Raw genomic sequence first — 15,354 nt, 5'->3', positions numbered from 1 at the left:
ATAGGGGAAGGGAGGGAAAAAATAAAACGATGAAATCAGAGAGGGAGATAAACCAGAAGAGACTCTTAATCACAGGAAACAAACTGAGGGTGGCTGGCGGGGGAGGGGGGGAGGGGATAACTGGGTGATGGGCATTAAGGAGGGCACATGATATAATGAACACTTGGTATTATATAAGGCTGATGCATCACTGAACTCTACCTCTGAAACTAATAATACACTATATGTTAGTTAATTGAATTTAAATTTTTAAAAAATGAGACCATGCACTCAGGACTTAGCCTGACTTACTCTAGCCCTCAATAAGTGTAGCCAATCTGAGTAAAAGTAAGAAACAAATTATTTACCTAATTATCCCAAATTAACGAGCCAAGCTGACTGGAAGGGCATTTCCTAGTGTACTTGTAGAGGAGAGAAGCAACAGCAGGCAGACTGTCCGTACCAGAAATGCAAAGCGTCCTCCACACAAAGGTCACCTCCCATGAAGGCAGTCCCGTACACCTGGCAGGCCTGGAAAATGAGAACTGATGCTGCTTTAGTCATCAGGGAAATTATCAGATTCCATTTGAAATCACAGAAAGTAAGACCTGGAAAGAACATTCTATACGGGGCAGCCTCAGATTTAGGACCCACAAGCGGATCTATACTCCCTTCTGAGAGTGGAAGGGGGTGCTAGTAATTGTTGCTGTGGCACATCAGGTAAGAATCAGAGCCAACTGGGCTGTGTGGTCACCCCACTCGCAGGTCATCTAGCTCCACATCCCGATCTGAGAGATGAGTAATTTAAGACGCCAAATCCCATAGCACCAACAAACAAGCGGCCTGGCTGCTCACCCCACCACACTCCCTTCCGGACAATCCTTCCCACCTGTAGCACAAGTCTTGGCTTATGTGTCTTTCCCATCTGCTGGAAAGAAAAAGTCAAATGACAAGTCCCAGAGTCAGAGGACAAGCCCAGGACACACAAACCCGGATCTGAACCCTCGCTCTGCCACTCGCTCCCTGTAAGGCCACTGACAAGGTGTTTAAGCCCTCTGGGCTCTAGCTGCCTCAACTGCAAAATGGTTATAAAGTTTAATACATACATACATACATACATACATACATACATACAGAACATCAGGCAAAATGACAGGCATAGGTCAGGTGCTCAGTGAAAGTTCGTTCCATTCTATTCCCTAATCCCTTCACCATCAAACCCAGGCCATATTCAGGAAGGAATTTTCAGTGCATTCCAAAGAGTCTAATAAAATTGAATTCCAACAGTCTTAGAAATAAAAATTGCTTTCAAAACTGGCCTCATTGGTTCAAACTGGAATCATTCGTTTGTCTCCTCCAACCATTCAATAAGTTGTTATGAGCGGTTAGGGTGTGCCGGCCTCACCGCAATCTAACCAGGTCCCACCACAACCGTCTCAGTCGAATGGTCTCTGAGTGGAAGTTGAGGAGGCAGCCCCCTGTTCCCACCAGGCACGGGTGCCCAAGTGACAGAAAGCTTTCTATTAAGAAGGGAAAGGGACTACTTTATAATCCCCCCCACCGAAGGATTTATTTGTTTTCTTCTTTCATCTCAGTGGGCGAATTAAATTGCTTTTTAAAAAGTTTTTTTAAAACTTTTTACAGGAAAACTGAGGGGTGGGGGAGAGAAGTACTTAGAAAAAGCTTTGGTGGGGAGGGGGGTGGGGGAATGGGATAGGCTGGTGATGGGTAGTAAGTAAGGAGGGCACGTATTGCATGGTGCACTGGGTGTTATACGCAACTAATGAATCATCGAACTTTACATCAAAAACCAGGGATGTACTATATGGTGACTAACATAATATAATAAAAAAATATTATAAAAAAATAATTTAAAAAATAAAAATAAAAATAAAAATAAAATAAAATAAAGAAAAGGCTTTGGTGGCCAATAAATAATGTCTTTTTGTTTTTTAATTTGCAAAATAAACTCAGGGATTCCCCCCGCTTCCTGACATCCCAGTTATAACTGAAGGCTTCTTGGGACGCATAATTTAGAGTGGCCCCTTCTCTCTGCCTTCCCCACAGCCTCGCTTCCTGCACTCTGAGTACTTGGTCCTCCGTGTCGATCTCTGGTGCTACAGTCAGCTGCAGGTTGCCCCCACTACCTGAAAGCAGATGCTCCTAAGAAAACTTTCCTAAGCTGAAATGGCGTAAAGCAAAGAAGCAATTACCAGTAACTTATATATGGAAAAATTTTTAAGCATTCTCAGACCCCCAAAACAACCCCTCTTAGGCTTTTCTGGTACCTGAGGACACACCTTGCTAACGGATGCACAAAATAAATGGAGATAAAGCACAGATGTTCTCGCACACAGTTCAAAGCTCCCGCGGCTTGCTGCTGAGATGCCGAGTGTGGTTCCAGGGGAAGGAGCTTGGCAGGGCCACTCATTGTTTTGGGGTGTGTGCTGCTTCTACAACAGGCTGCTGCAAAACAAACACTGAACGCTATTTTCACGTTTTGCCCTTTGTCCTAAAAACAAAAACCTTCAGCTTTCTTTCGGTTAGCAAAAACAGGTACTAATGTAGTTCTTTTGTAAAAGTGAAGTGGCCTAATGCGAATTTTCGACAGTCAGGGGATGCCTGTACATGTTTCTCTTACTGGTAAGTGTTTGGAAATGCCCCGTCCATCAACATTCTATCACAAATTCCTTGGTCTTAAAATTCTGCTCCTAGTTGTCCAGAGGCACAGTCACAGGAAGCTAATGCAGTTCAAGCTTTGGCACCTCCACTTACAAGGATCCCTTCTAATAAGTACTCCTTTTTACATCAAAGTCTACATTATTTATGATTTTATATTAACTTTCTTATATAGCACCTAAATTGTCTGAAGCTTCAGGCCCCACAAAACCTGTCCTTGTAGGGCACCTGTGTGGCTCAGTCAGTTAAGCATTTGCCTTCAGCTCAGGTCACGATCCCAGGGTCCCGGGATCAAGTCCCACATCGGGCTCCCTGCTCAGCGAGGAGTCTGCTTCTCCCTCTTCCCCTCTCTCCACCCCCCTGCCCCGGCTCATGCACACATGCTCTCTCACTCTGTCTCTACCTCTCATGCAAAAATAAATAAAATCTTTTTAAAAAAAAATAAAACTGATTCTTGTATTATTGGCCTTCCCAGCTTCTGATACAGAAACCAACCAAAGTAGGTATCTTAAAAACTTGCTTAAGCCACCAGCTTTCCATAAGAGTGACAGGAGAATCCCAGACCAATGTAAGACAGCAAGTGTTTGCTCCTTTGTACTCCCAGAGTGGCCTACAGATAGTTCTAGAAGAATTCAGTTCAGTCACTACACTGCCCGCATTGTGTTAGAGTCAGTTAAAGGCCCCACAGTGTGACCCACCCAGATGACATGCTTGACCCCTGAGGGGCCTGGGAAACAAGTCTGGACATTATAAGACATCAAGCTCACATTTAGCTTAAATCTGGACCAGGAAGATGCTTGCCAGAACACCTGGCATATCCATCAACATAAATGTGTTTTAGTCATGAGGGACTCCCACCCTTTTCCTGTTTTCTGTCTCCAAGCAATTGAGTAAGTTAAAGGTCACCTGTCAAAATACAATCTATTTAAGATAGGTACCTGAAACAAATAGCAGCAGACGGCTGGGAAACCCTAATCCTTTATGGAGCTCTTGTATTCCCAAAGGTCCATTTTTACACTTATTCATTCAAATAATCAACAAACACTGAGTAACTATGATTTATTAGGCATTGGAAATATGAAGATACATATTATACAATGGGAAGTACTAGTCCCTAGTATCATACAATGGGAAGTACTGGTCTGGATTCTAGATCTAACAGGAACTTCAGCTAGTAGGCACAACGCCACTCTGCCACTGGTTCTAGAATGCTCCTCACCACCGACACAAGCTGGTTGGCTGTGTGCATGAAAGGAAAATTGTCCCTAGGTGCTTCCTGCTTAGACTTACTCTTAGAGCAAAGGCATGGATAGGTCCCAAATGGGGCCACCAAAGAAAAAGGGAAAAACATATCTAATATAGTAAACATATGACCCATTACCTAATTTACTTATCTAGATGACAACACAATTATTGTTTCCATTTTTCATATAATTACCACCAATTCTTAATCATCTACTATGTACTACAAATTGTGCTAAGGTCTTTGCAAATATTATTGCATATGTTGTTAATCTTTGTGACTTCACATGGAGAAATCAAGGCCTGAATGGATTAGAAATTTGCCTCAAGCCACTTGCCTTGAATGGATCCAGAATTCAAACTTGAGATTGAGTAAATAAATTTGAATGGGAAGCCATAATATCAACTTTTCATTTGTCAGTTTAAAAAAACACTGACATTTCACAAAAACAAGGGCATTTTAATAAGCCAAAACAAGGGGAGACCTAATCTTAGCGTATAAGATAGTAGGCTCAATTGAATAAACATAGCTTCCTGGAAAACTTAGTACACTGCCTTTATTTTCCTCACTGGGCTATGGACTGGCTCTAGTCCCAGACCCAGGATTTACCAGTTGGGGCACACTGCCTTTCATAAGTGATCTAATTTCCTTCGTTCTTGAGGGGTGGTCATAACCACTATTTTGACATTTTTAAAAGGATGTATGTGTACTTGTCCTCTCATCTTATCAGACACTTGGTACCTTTTCAGGTGATCTCAGTGGACATGAAAATTCAGACATCATTTCACTAAACACACATTTCTGGAAGTCCCAAACTGCAATGTGAATAATTAATTTGCTTCCCAGTGTATCTCCCTTCCTTTCCACTGTTCGTTATTTGTGGAGTATTTCTTCCATTCATATTATAAATTTTTAGTATTGAATTTATTTTTTACTCTTGAAGTTGGAAGAGTCATGTGGTTTCTTTCAAATTCCAAATCAGAGAATTTGCTTTCTCACAATGGCCAGAAGTCAACTTTGTGTTCTTTGCCTCACTCATACAACCCAGCACTCATTCATAGGGGAAACAAAGAGCAAAATGAGTCATGTTCAAAAAAAGTGAAATAAGTGGCTCTAGAATTTCAAAGCATTTTCAGAGACAGTCCCTCGAGTGTACCCTGCGGCAGCCCCATGAAGGAGAGAGAGACTGATCTCCCCTGTTGCAAATGAGGGGCTGACACTGAGGGAGGAAGTGACCCCAAGGTCGAACCACTCATGGGTGAAGGGAGCCAAGACTACCCCTCCAGACTTCGGTCACACTCTTCCAACTGCACTTTTACCTTTCTTGTCTTTGTTCATCTGACAATATCATTGAGTACCTTCTCAGGAGTGAGAAGGCACGGGGAGAGTCCAGCTGAAGATGCGAAGGTCAGTACCACATAATTCCCATGTTTCAGGGAGCTCACAGTCCTTTGGGGGCGGAGGCGAGTATACAAATAACGTTAGAATGAGGTGGAATACATGTCCTGCTCAAAAGCCTGAAATAATGCATCACAAGGACCCAAAGAAGGTACTACTGCTGTGAATGCGTTGAGCCTTACCGCCTCACACTCACATGTGTTTTCCTCATCTTCTGAGTTAGATTTGCAGTGTTCCTCAAAATGAAAGTTCCAGACCACTGAAGCACTTAAGGAGTGCTTGTTAAATAGTTTCCTGGGCTCCACCTCAAACCTACCCAAATAAAAATCTCTTGGAGGGATCGCCTGGGTGGCTCAGTCGTTAAGCGTCTGCCTTCAGCTCAGGGCGTGATCCTAGTGTTCTGGGATCGAGCCCCACATCAGGCTCCTCCGCTATGAGCCTGCTTCTTCCTCTCCCACTCCCCCTGCTTGTGTTCCCTCTCTCGCTGGCTGTCTCTATCTCTGTCGAATAAATAAATAAAATCTTTAAAAAAAAAATCTCTTGGAACCCAAGAATTTCTTTACAATGTGAAACACTTGACAAATGTCCATGTTATCCTTGCAGAGGGACCATGACAGTCTTCTCTGTGTCACTCAAATTTCAGGACATGTACTGCTGAACCGAGCTTGAGAATTTGTATTTTTAACAAGCTTCAAGGTCATTCTGATGCACATTCCAGATTCAGAATCTCTGTTCTAAGGTTTTACCCCTGCATTTGGGCCTTTAAAAGAATAAAGTCATATACATATATATGATTTACATATATAATATGAAGATGAAATCGTAAGATAGCATCTACTTTTTGTCACACTAAATACTCTATTTACACTACCCCATGCATACTGATTTATCAGAATGCTATTTGTCTCTAAAATACTTTTCTTAAAAAATTAGCTATCTAGGGGCGCCTGGGTGGCTCAGTCGTTAAGCGTCTGCCTTTGGCTCAGGGCGTGATCCCGGACACCTGGGATCAAGTCCCACATCAGGCTCCTCTGCTGGGAGCCTGCTTCTTCCTCTCCCACTCCCCCTGCTTGTGTTCCCTCTCTCGCTGGCTGTCTCTATCTCTGTCAAATAAATAAATAAAATCTTTAAAAAAAAATTAGCTATCTAGCTAGCTAGTCTATTACAAAACTCAGTGATACATTTCCCTCCTAAGGAGCTGCCTCATCACCTCAGCCACAGAAAAACTATGGTAACGACAGCACTGCATAGCCCTGGCCAGGGAATATCGGCACTCCTTACTAAATGTATGTTCTACCGTGTTTTCTTGAATTAAATATACTTGCAATGTGTGGCCTCTATTCAAACAACTTTCTGGTGAGTTCCGGTTCACAATTTTGATCCAGAGTGCTATTAAAAGATAACAGCATAGGTAGTGCCGTCAAGATATACAAAAGAGCACCATGTTGGATGCTAAATTTTTTAAGTAGTTCAAGGTGACTTTAGGGAAATGGCTGTAGCACAGAAGAAAGATCAGCAAGGACTCAGGGTGATGGAAATCTTTTGACATTATAAAGGGTATCATAAACGTCTATCAGGGAGGATGAACTAACAATTATGACTGCTAATGGGAAGACACTATGGCTTGTGACCTCAGGAGATTTAAAGGGAAGATAAGAGCCACTTAAGAGGAACCCCCGGACTCAGGGACTTGCTCAAAACAGCCTGTTCATTTAATCTCCCCTGGAGCACATAATCCTGAAGTGAAGGGGGGATGCCTACACTGATGCTGGGCTTCAGCCTCCAACACACCAATGTTTCACTGTGGCCAATGGAAATAGCTACAATGTCCTAGAACAGTGGTTTCACCTCAGAGAATCCCCCGGAGGGCTTGCTGAGACTGGGTCCTATGCCCCACTGCTAGGGATTCTGTTTCAGCAAGCCTAAGGTAGGGCCTGAGAATCTGCATTCTAACAGGCTTCTATGTGAAGGTTTACCGTACTGGTTCTCAGACACACGTTTTAACTGGCCCTGATCACTATCTGTAATAATGGAACACACTTCTCTACATTAAACTAATATGTATATATAGCATCAAACCTAAATACCGTGCCCATTACTTGCATCATGGCTTAGGAAACTTAACTAAGTAGAAAACCAGTTGGCATGGCACTGTGGCACCTGAAACATAATTATGTCTTGTGATTTCCCAATACTCTTTCTTTGGCCATTAATCATATCCACTAATCTTTTGTTGTTATTGCTGTTGTTGCCTTGCCCACAATAACATGGGGGGGGGGTGGAATCCAAATGTTAATAAATGTTAATTATGGAGTTTTAAAAATCAAATCAAAACAGCAAAAATCATGAAAAGATAATTCATGAAAGCTGACAAGCCTTCACCCTTAATCATCATCTCAAGGTTAAATAATGATCAGAATTCTTTCAGTTGAAGTACTTATGTTGCATCTTGATGTTTGACTATCATATAAATATAACTGTGCTATTAGGCTCTATTTTTCATTGCAGATGAAATTGATGCATCTTTGTGTGGTGGAGTCTGACATAGTAAAATTGTTACTCTCTAGGTAGGATATTCATAAAAATGTAATTATCGTAATCAGAACGGTCTTTAAGCTCATGAGAGGGGATTGCCAGATTTGTGATTGGCAGTTTTCAATCACTTCACATATAATAAATAAAGAAACTTCTTAAAGCAGCCTTGGGAATCACTAATGTCTTACAGAGGGAAACTATTCTGATCAAATAACAAAGGGTGTTGGGAGATGGTGATGGGAACTCAAGATGGCCTCCTCTGCCTGGCTTTGGGCAGGACTGGATGGAACTTTTAACAGATTTCATTTGGTTTACTCACCAACAGGTGTAATTAGCAGTGCCATTTGCTGGGGGAGTGCGCTGAGAAGAGAGAGGTCACAGGAAGACTATGGGTACTGAGTAGAGTGCATTTATCACAACTTGCTGCAGGAGTAGCCCATGTGCATGCACCATGCCACCAGGGGAGGACGCAGCAATGCCTCGGGGGATTTGGCCTTTACTTGGTTGGGAGTTTCCAGTGTTCTTAATGTCTCCAATACTGGTTTAGGCAGCATGCTTAATAAATGTAGATACCACAAATAAGCCCATGATGGTGGGCTAGAGAAATAAAAACCAACAAAGTCAAGTCAACAGGCTGTTCAATTTGAAGACAAAAATAACCTATTCAAATTGGACCGCAACTTTGTTTTGATTCCCACTGTCTCTTTTAGAATTACTCAGGGGCGCTAGTTGGTCCCCTGCCCCTGCATGAAAACCTCCATAATCCTATGACTTGTTTTTAACCATTCTTTGGTAATAAAAAGTCGTACAGCCACTGTAAGTCGCCAACACAGTCCCAATTAAGAAGTTAGAATATCCAATCTTGTAGAATAATCAATCCTAGAATCAGATTGAAAGGTGACACTTCTCAGAGTGCCTGGGTGGCTCAGTCAGTTAAGCGCCTGCCTTCCACTCAGGTCAAGATCCCAGGGTCCTGGGATGGAGCCCTGCGTCGGGCTCCCTGCTTTGCGGGGAGAGTGCTTCTCCCTCTGCCCCTCCCCTGCTCATCCTCTCTCTCTCAAATAAATACAATCTTTAAAAAATAAACAAATAAAGGTGACACTTTTCCCTTCACCCCTCTGGGGCCTTCTGCAGCCGAGAAGCTAGAGGAGGGGACAGGGTCTATCTGTTCCTTTCCTCCACCTAGTGTTTCCAGTTGTCTGCCACCATTTAACTAGCCATGGTTTGTTCCTGGGTCAAGGCAGGCAGAGGGAAGAGAAGTAAGCAGGGGAAGAGGGAGAAAAGTTCTTCCTTGACTGGTCATCTCTTAGGGTAGCTTCTCTCTTTAGGAGCTAGGCTGTGAAACTGAAAGCTGCCTCTTTCTGGTGTGGGGTGCTCTCTCAGTGCCTCAGAGACCCACCATCCTCCCATGCTGGGGATCTCTCAACTGAAGTTCCTTCATCAGCTGAAATTCCCTCAGCTCCGCATCACAACTCCCGCGGCTCCCTGCTGAAGCCTAAGAGCTCCTCTAGGTGGCCCTATTGGACAGCAGCTAAGTTTCTTTCCCCTTTCCTCACCTCTTCTCTGTCTCCCTCCTCCCTTACCCTTCCCTCCTCCTCCCCTCTCTTCCAGTGCCTCCTCCTCCCTCTCTCCCTCCCCCCTTTCCCCTCCCCACCTCCTTCTCCACCCCCCAGTGCTGACCCACTCAGTCACAAGTCTACTCCAAGCTGCAGGAGATGTGTGTAAAGCTCTCTGAATGAAGACTTTTCAGTGAGAAAGCAACTTTGGGGTGAGAGGGGCTTTTAGATTACGCTCCAGAAAAACTGTCTTCACATATCTTCCCTCCCAATCCTCGACCCCCTGATATTTTGTTATGGGGAACAACTGTTCCCCATGCTTGTGAAGAGTCCTGCACTAGCTGTAACACCCTGGCGCCACTTATTGACACTATTCACTCCCTGGGAAAGCTTAGCCCGGCCCCCCTTCTTCCTCTGGCACTGGTCCTCCCCTCAACCATGTATCTGTTCTGCTCAGAAGGTCAGCCTGGGGTTCAGTGAGCAGCTGCCCTTGGTGCCATACTAAGCCCTAGCCTTCAACTCGGTGTCTTGTAGTAACAAAGGAGAGATTTGGGCCTCTATCTGCTACCTTTCATTTTGTTTCCCAATTCGTTCAGAATCTGGGTGGGGAAGACGGGTGCTGTGTATCGAGCCCCTCTTTCTACCTTGAATGTAGGCAAAGGATTTGAGTCATGTTACCGCTTTTTGGATAATCTCTTTGAAGATCTCTATCCTTTTATGGCTCCTTTCTTTTGCTTGTCATATATTTTATCTTGATGCCTCAGTGAGAACTTCTTATTTAACATCTTGAAATGTGTCATATGGGAAATAACTAGCTAAAAGCTTTTAGAGTTTTCTTGAGGAATAACTGATTATAACAACTATTTGAGGACATATATATATAGCCTGGAAACGAAATCTTGTATTAAAACTTTAAAATACTTCAGAAAGGGGGTGCCTGGGAGGCTCAGACAGTTAAGCATCTGACATCCGACGTCCGGACTCTTGATTTCAGCTCAGGTCATGATCCCAGGGTCATGAGATCAAGCCCCACGTCAGGCTCCATGCTGTGTGGAGTCTGCTTAAGGTTCTCTCTCTCCCCTTCCCTCTGCTCCTCCCCACTGCTTGCTCCTAAACATGCATGCTCTCTCTCTCTTAAAAAAAAAAAAATACATTTTTAAAAATAAAAATAAAATACTTCAGAAAGAAAAATGGCTTTCAGGGAGACTCAAATCTTTTCTTAACTTTGCCAAAGGCTAGCTATATGATCTTAGGAAAGTTGCTCCATCTCTCCAAACCTAATTTTTTCATTTATGAAACAAAGAATCTGGCCTAAAAAGTCTCTCAAGTCCTTTTCCAACTCTTACCGTGAATCTGTGAGGCCCTGAAAGGAACTGGGAGAACCTTTCTGTTGCTAAGTAGGCAACACTGCTGATATGGCATGGAGGTTAACACACAGTCTCCCATGGTATTCACAACTGGCCCTTCCTCTACTCACTCAGACACAAACACTTACTGAGTGCATACATCTTTACACCAAGAGGTATTTGGGTACATAAAATGTAATCTTTGACCCAAGAAACTTAAGAATATGAAGGAGAAGCTAGAACATTCACAAATATTGTTAAACAACACACGATGCTTTATTTACCCAAGAACCATTTACTGAGCACCTACCATCGTACGTACAAAACGCTGTGGGATGGTGCTTGGAACGCATGGGTGCAGTTTCCTCCCAGAGCGCCACCTTGACATGCTCGGCACGCACCTACGCAGAACCCATCATCAGGATGGGTTGAAAGCAGGGTATAGTCATATGACAGTCCACAGCCCCAAATCTGCCCTCACACCCTTGGTCCTGTGCTTCCAAAGACAAAAGCAAAAGATATTTCTATTAGGAAAACAGTGGTGGTGCTTCTCTTCTCCTCTATCTCTGTCTTTTTTAAGACATGATCATCAGTCAGGATTCACTCTGTTTACAGTTTGACTACTTCATAGAAAAATGTGTCTATAAAACACCTGGTAGTTGTAAAAAGGCTTGGGTAAGGCCCAGGGATCCAGATAAATAAATGTTATTTATTCAGCTGTCCCAAGCCATCACCAGTCTCCTTTCACCCAAGGAGTGTCTGTCCTCTCCTAAATTTTCTTTCTAATATTCTCGCTACAAAGTCAAGTAAGAAAAGAAAAATCAGGAAAATCAAAGCCATACCTCCCTGAAAAACTATCAAGTACAAACATTCTTCGTGGCATTTCACGCATGCTCTGATACCCTGAACTAGAAAAGATGGTTGCGAATGCTTTTACCTGGTGTAGCAAACATAGCAGATCCAAGTAAACGCTATATTTGTGGATGCAGTTCAGCAAGTATCTCCTAAGCACCTGTGGTGTTCATGCATTAAATGCATAGAAGACACCAGAGATTCTAGCATGTTCTCCAAGCCACACTGTCAGAGTAAACAGTTAGTCCATCACCTGGTCCCCACCTGCAGACAGCACCCCAGCGGGCTCTGAAGTTGCTCTTTGCTGTTATCTAATCACTAAGACTGAACCCTAACCCTGACTTCTTCCTTTCAGTGACTTTTCCAAGATTAGTTATGTTCATCTGCTCAAATGCATCACCTCGTGCATTTTTAAAGGTTGTGATCTTTATTCTGGTAATAAACATTTAACTCGCTCAGAATTAGTGATCAGGCAGCTTTCCACAGAGAGGTAGGCTCCTGCCTTACTAATTTGAGTCTAATTTTAGTATGGACTGAGATGAATTCCCTTCTAGGCAGGATCACTTAAAAGAGGATATTTCCATTGAAGACACATATGGGAATTTTGCTTATTGGGCAAAGGAGAAGGGACACCACCTAAAGAGGTATCCAAAACAATAAGACATGTAGGGAAAACTCCACATGAGCAGAGAAGTTAGAAGGGGTTGTGCCATAAGGAAAGTGATGATATTTTTCTAATCAAACACCAGGGCGGATAGCCTGACACATGGTGTGAAAACAGAACAGATTACTTGAAATCTGGGGTGTATGATCACCATCTTCACAGTAAATGAAGCCAGCAGCTGTTCAGAGTGAAAGTCATTAACAATGAGTCTCTGTACATTGAGAGATCCAGAGGAGTGGATGGGAAGCCTACTGATGTCATCCATTTACAAGCCAGAGCTTCCTCACACAAAACAAAGAGCGTTTGTTAGGGAGGTCTTCCTGGAACCTACTTGCTGTCAGCACCTTGTCTGCAAGGACAAAGGTGTAATCTACTTACCAAAAAACAATAAAGCTTTGCTTCTAAACAACACAGTCTGGGAATGCAAAATACGAGAAGTAGGGGCAAGCACAGTTTACTTGTTCAGTTCTATGACTGCTTCCTCAACAGAATTCCAACATCATACTATTGTTTTTAATTAAATCCTTATCACTCTGCATTCTCATCTTGTGCCTTCAATTTCAAACTTGGGAATTGTTTTGTTGCAAAGGAGGAGATTCAGAAATTCCAATTCTCCTACTTAATAAGAATGTTATGTTCAGGATAATGTAATAGGAGAAAAGCTTCCCTTTGTTGCCAACACTCAAAGTCAACTCTTAGTCATGAACATTTAGAATAATCCTTGGAAAATATTTTAACTCCAATTCCTATCACCAATATACAAGTTTCTAGGCTTCCACCTCTACTTTTAAGTTGTTGTGTGCTTTTTCAACTTATATCCTAGCAAAAGCTGATTTTCCTTAAAATATGACATCATAAGTTTATTTTAATCATTCAATGTTTTGAGGGTATCATCATTTTAGTATATAGTTTTTTTTTTTCTTTCTACATCAGGACTTTAAACAGGAAACAGAAACATAGAAGATCCATTTGAATATAAGTGGTGTATCAGTTGTTTATAGCTGCAAATGACCAACTAAAAATGGGTTAAATTTACAACCTCACATGATAAGAAGTCCAGAGGTGTGGCATTTCTATTGGTTGGTTATTTCAGTGGCTCAATGACTTGCTGAGAACCTAGATTCTTCCCACATTTCCATCCCATCATCCTAGGTGCACTGGCTTCAATCCTCAAATTTGTCCAACACCCAGCTTACAGAAGTACACGAAACAGAGGAACTTGTTAAATACCACCACAGGGGAGTAGTCAGCAAAATCCAGAAGTGATCGAGGAAATTTAAACCTGACTGGATATTTGATGATATTAAGGAATTTCTGTCAATATTTTTAGGAGTGATAAAGGTATTATAGTTATATTTTTTAAAAGAGTCCATATCTTTTAGAGACACATGCTGACATACTTACAGCAGAAATGATATCTGAGATTTACCTCAATGCTTCAAAATAATCAGTGGGAGTGGGGAGTGAGAATGGGGGAATGACAGGCTATGAGTAATAATAACTGGGAAGCTGGGTAATGTGTACATAGGAGTTCATTATACAATTCTGTTTCCAGCTTTTTGATAGCAATATTTATATATTTCATTTTTAAAAAAAAGAAATGAGAAAAGAGTAAAAGGAAGAAAAGAGGAGGGGTCAGGTAAACAATTCTCCTAACTTAGTCAACCATTTGGACTATTGAACCTCTATTGGGCTTTCACAGTCCAGGGCAGGAACTGACTGATGGTGACATGCACCTAGGTCTCCTGGGAATGGACCATCTGCCTTTTCAGAGTGGCCATGCCAAGGATGTCTCAGGGAGTGGCCACAACAACAGTCTGGGGGTAAGTACTCCCACTATCTGCATTACTATTATGAGAAAATGGAGAAAAGCTTTCCTGACTATTCTAAACTAAGTATTCCCCCCCAAAAGCAACGTAATCCCATTGAAATAGTGTTATCAGGTCACAAGTGTTAATTCTAGCCCACGTGGTCCTAAACAAAATATTTTTAGACAAAAAGAAAATTCTAGTGATGTGTCATTGACATTAAAGTTGGTGTCTGAAGCCTTACAGTCGTATACTCATGTTCAGTAAAGCCTTTGTTCATTGTGAGAAGGTATAAATCTAATGAGCTTAGAATTAAGAAACCTACTTTTTAAACTTCTTTTCCTTGCTGTAAATGACAGCAAAACCAAAAATCAAACCTCTTAACAGCTATAAGCCAGTTTTGCTCCAACAGGACTTCATTAGCCTAAACTTCAAAAAAAAAAAAAAAAAAAAGCAAAACACCCCCCCCCCCATACACACATACACACTAAACAGCACAGGCCAGTATTCAAACTTCCTTAAAAAAATGAGTGATGAAGACTCATCCAAACTCCAGACTGCTTGTAAAGGATCCGTAATCATGGCTCCCAATAAGGCAGCTAAACAATACAGGACAAAACTGTAGTCTGATACATTTAGCTATTTTCCTGGGTATATCTAAGCAGCTCCTAGACTTCTTTGAGTTGTACTGAAACCAGCTCAAAACAAACAAAAACACACAAAAAACCAAAAACTAGTTTGGTTCTCACTTCGACAAGGATGAAATAGTGACCAGAAGTGGAGAAAAACTGGAATGTGAATTGACCAGCAAGACCCATGAGGGGTTGAAGGAAATACGGTTTCTTTTTGGTATCTTTCTACCTCCACAATCTTCTTACTTTCTGGTTCTGTCCCTCTTCATCCCCTACCTAGGTTTGTACTATGCTTATGTCCCTCTGGCTTCCCCGAGCTTTTCTCCATTCTGCCCTCTTTCTAAATTTTCAGTGCTCCCAAATTCAATTACAAATTCCCAAATCAAGCTTTCAATTACAGCAATAGGTAATAAAACATTATTAGAATGGTAGCTTGTTCCATCCCCCCGCCCCTAAGCCATCTTCCATCAAAATTCTAATTTCCATACTCTCCATGTGCTGATCAAATCTAGCAGCTAGGAACGACATCCTCAGTTCACAGTCCCACCAATTCACAGTCCTAAGAGTCTGTCATATTTTCTCTCATCAGAATCCTCAGAGGGTACATCTTACAGAGATAGGTATTAAAATACTTTCAATAGCAGAAACTAAGGAGGTGATAC

The 15,354-nt window shown here is 42.1% G+C and overlaps 1 protein-coding gene and 1 non-coding gene across 2 annotated transcripts in view; both read right to left on the bottom strand.

Annotated features, from left to right (window-relative positions):
* Nucleotides 1-133: 133 nt before the first annotated feature.
* The window catches only part of LOC123794114 (uncharacterized), a 47,925-nt gene continuing 32,704 nt past the window's right edge, over nt 134-15,354 (bottom strand). Inside the window, exons 8-11 of the mRNA XM_045800335.2 lie at nt 11,047-11,232; nt 8,154-8,431; nt 2,280-2,445; nt 134-510 (exon numbers count right to left, since the gene is read on the bottom strand). The gene's annotated coding sequence lies outside the window, so the exon portion shown is untranslated. The remainder of the gene's footprint in view (nt 511-2,279; nt 2,446-8,153; nt 8,432-11,046; nt 11,233-15,354) is intronic.
* On the bottom strand, nt 5,860-5,964 carry LOC148110760 (U6 spliceosomal RNA). Its single transcript, XR_015725988.1, has one exon. It is a non-coding gene; the product is annotated as a U6 spliceosomal RNA (small nuclear RNA).

Source organism: Ursus americanus, chromosome 1 (assembly GCF_024610735.1).
Source record: "Ursus americanus isolate L20-20 chromosome 1, mUrsAme1.1.p, whole genome shotgun sequence".
In the NCBI taxonomy this organism is placed as follows: domain Eukaryota; kingdom Metazoa; phylum Chordata; class Mammalia; order Carnivora; family Ursidae; genus Ursus; species Ursus americanus.
The sequence above is the reverse complement of the archived record's forward strand: the minus strand, read 5'-3'. Positions and strand labels throughout refer to the sequence as shown.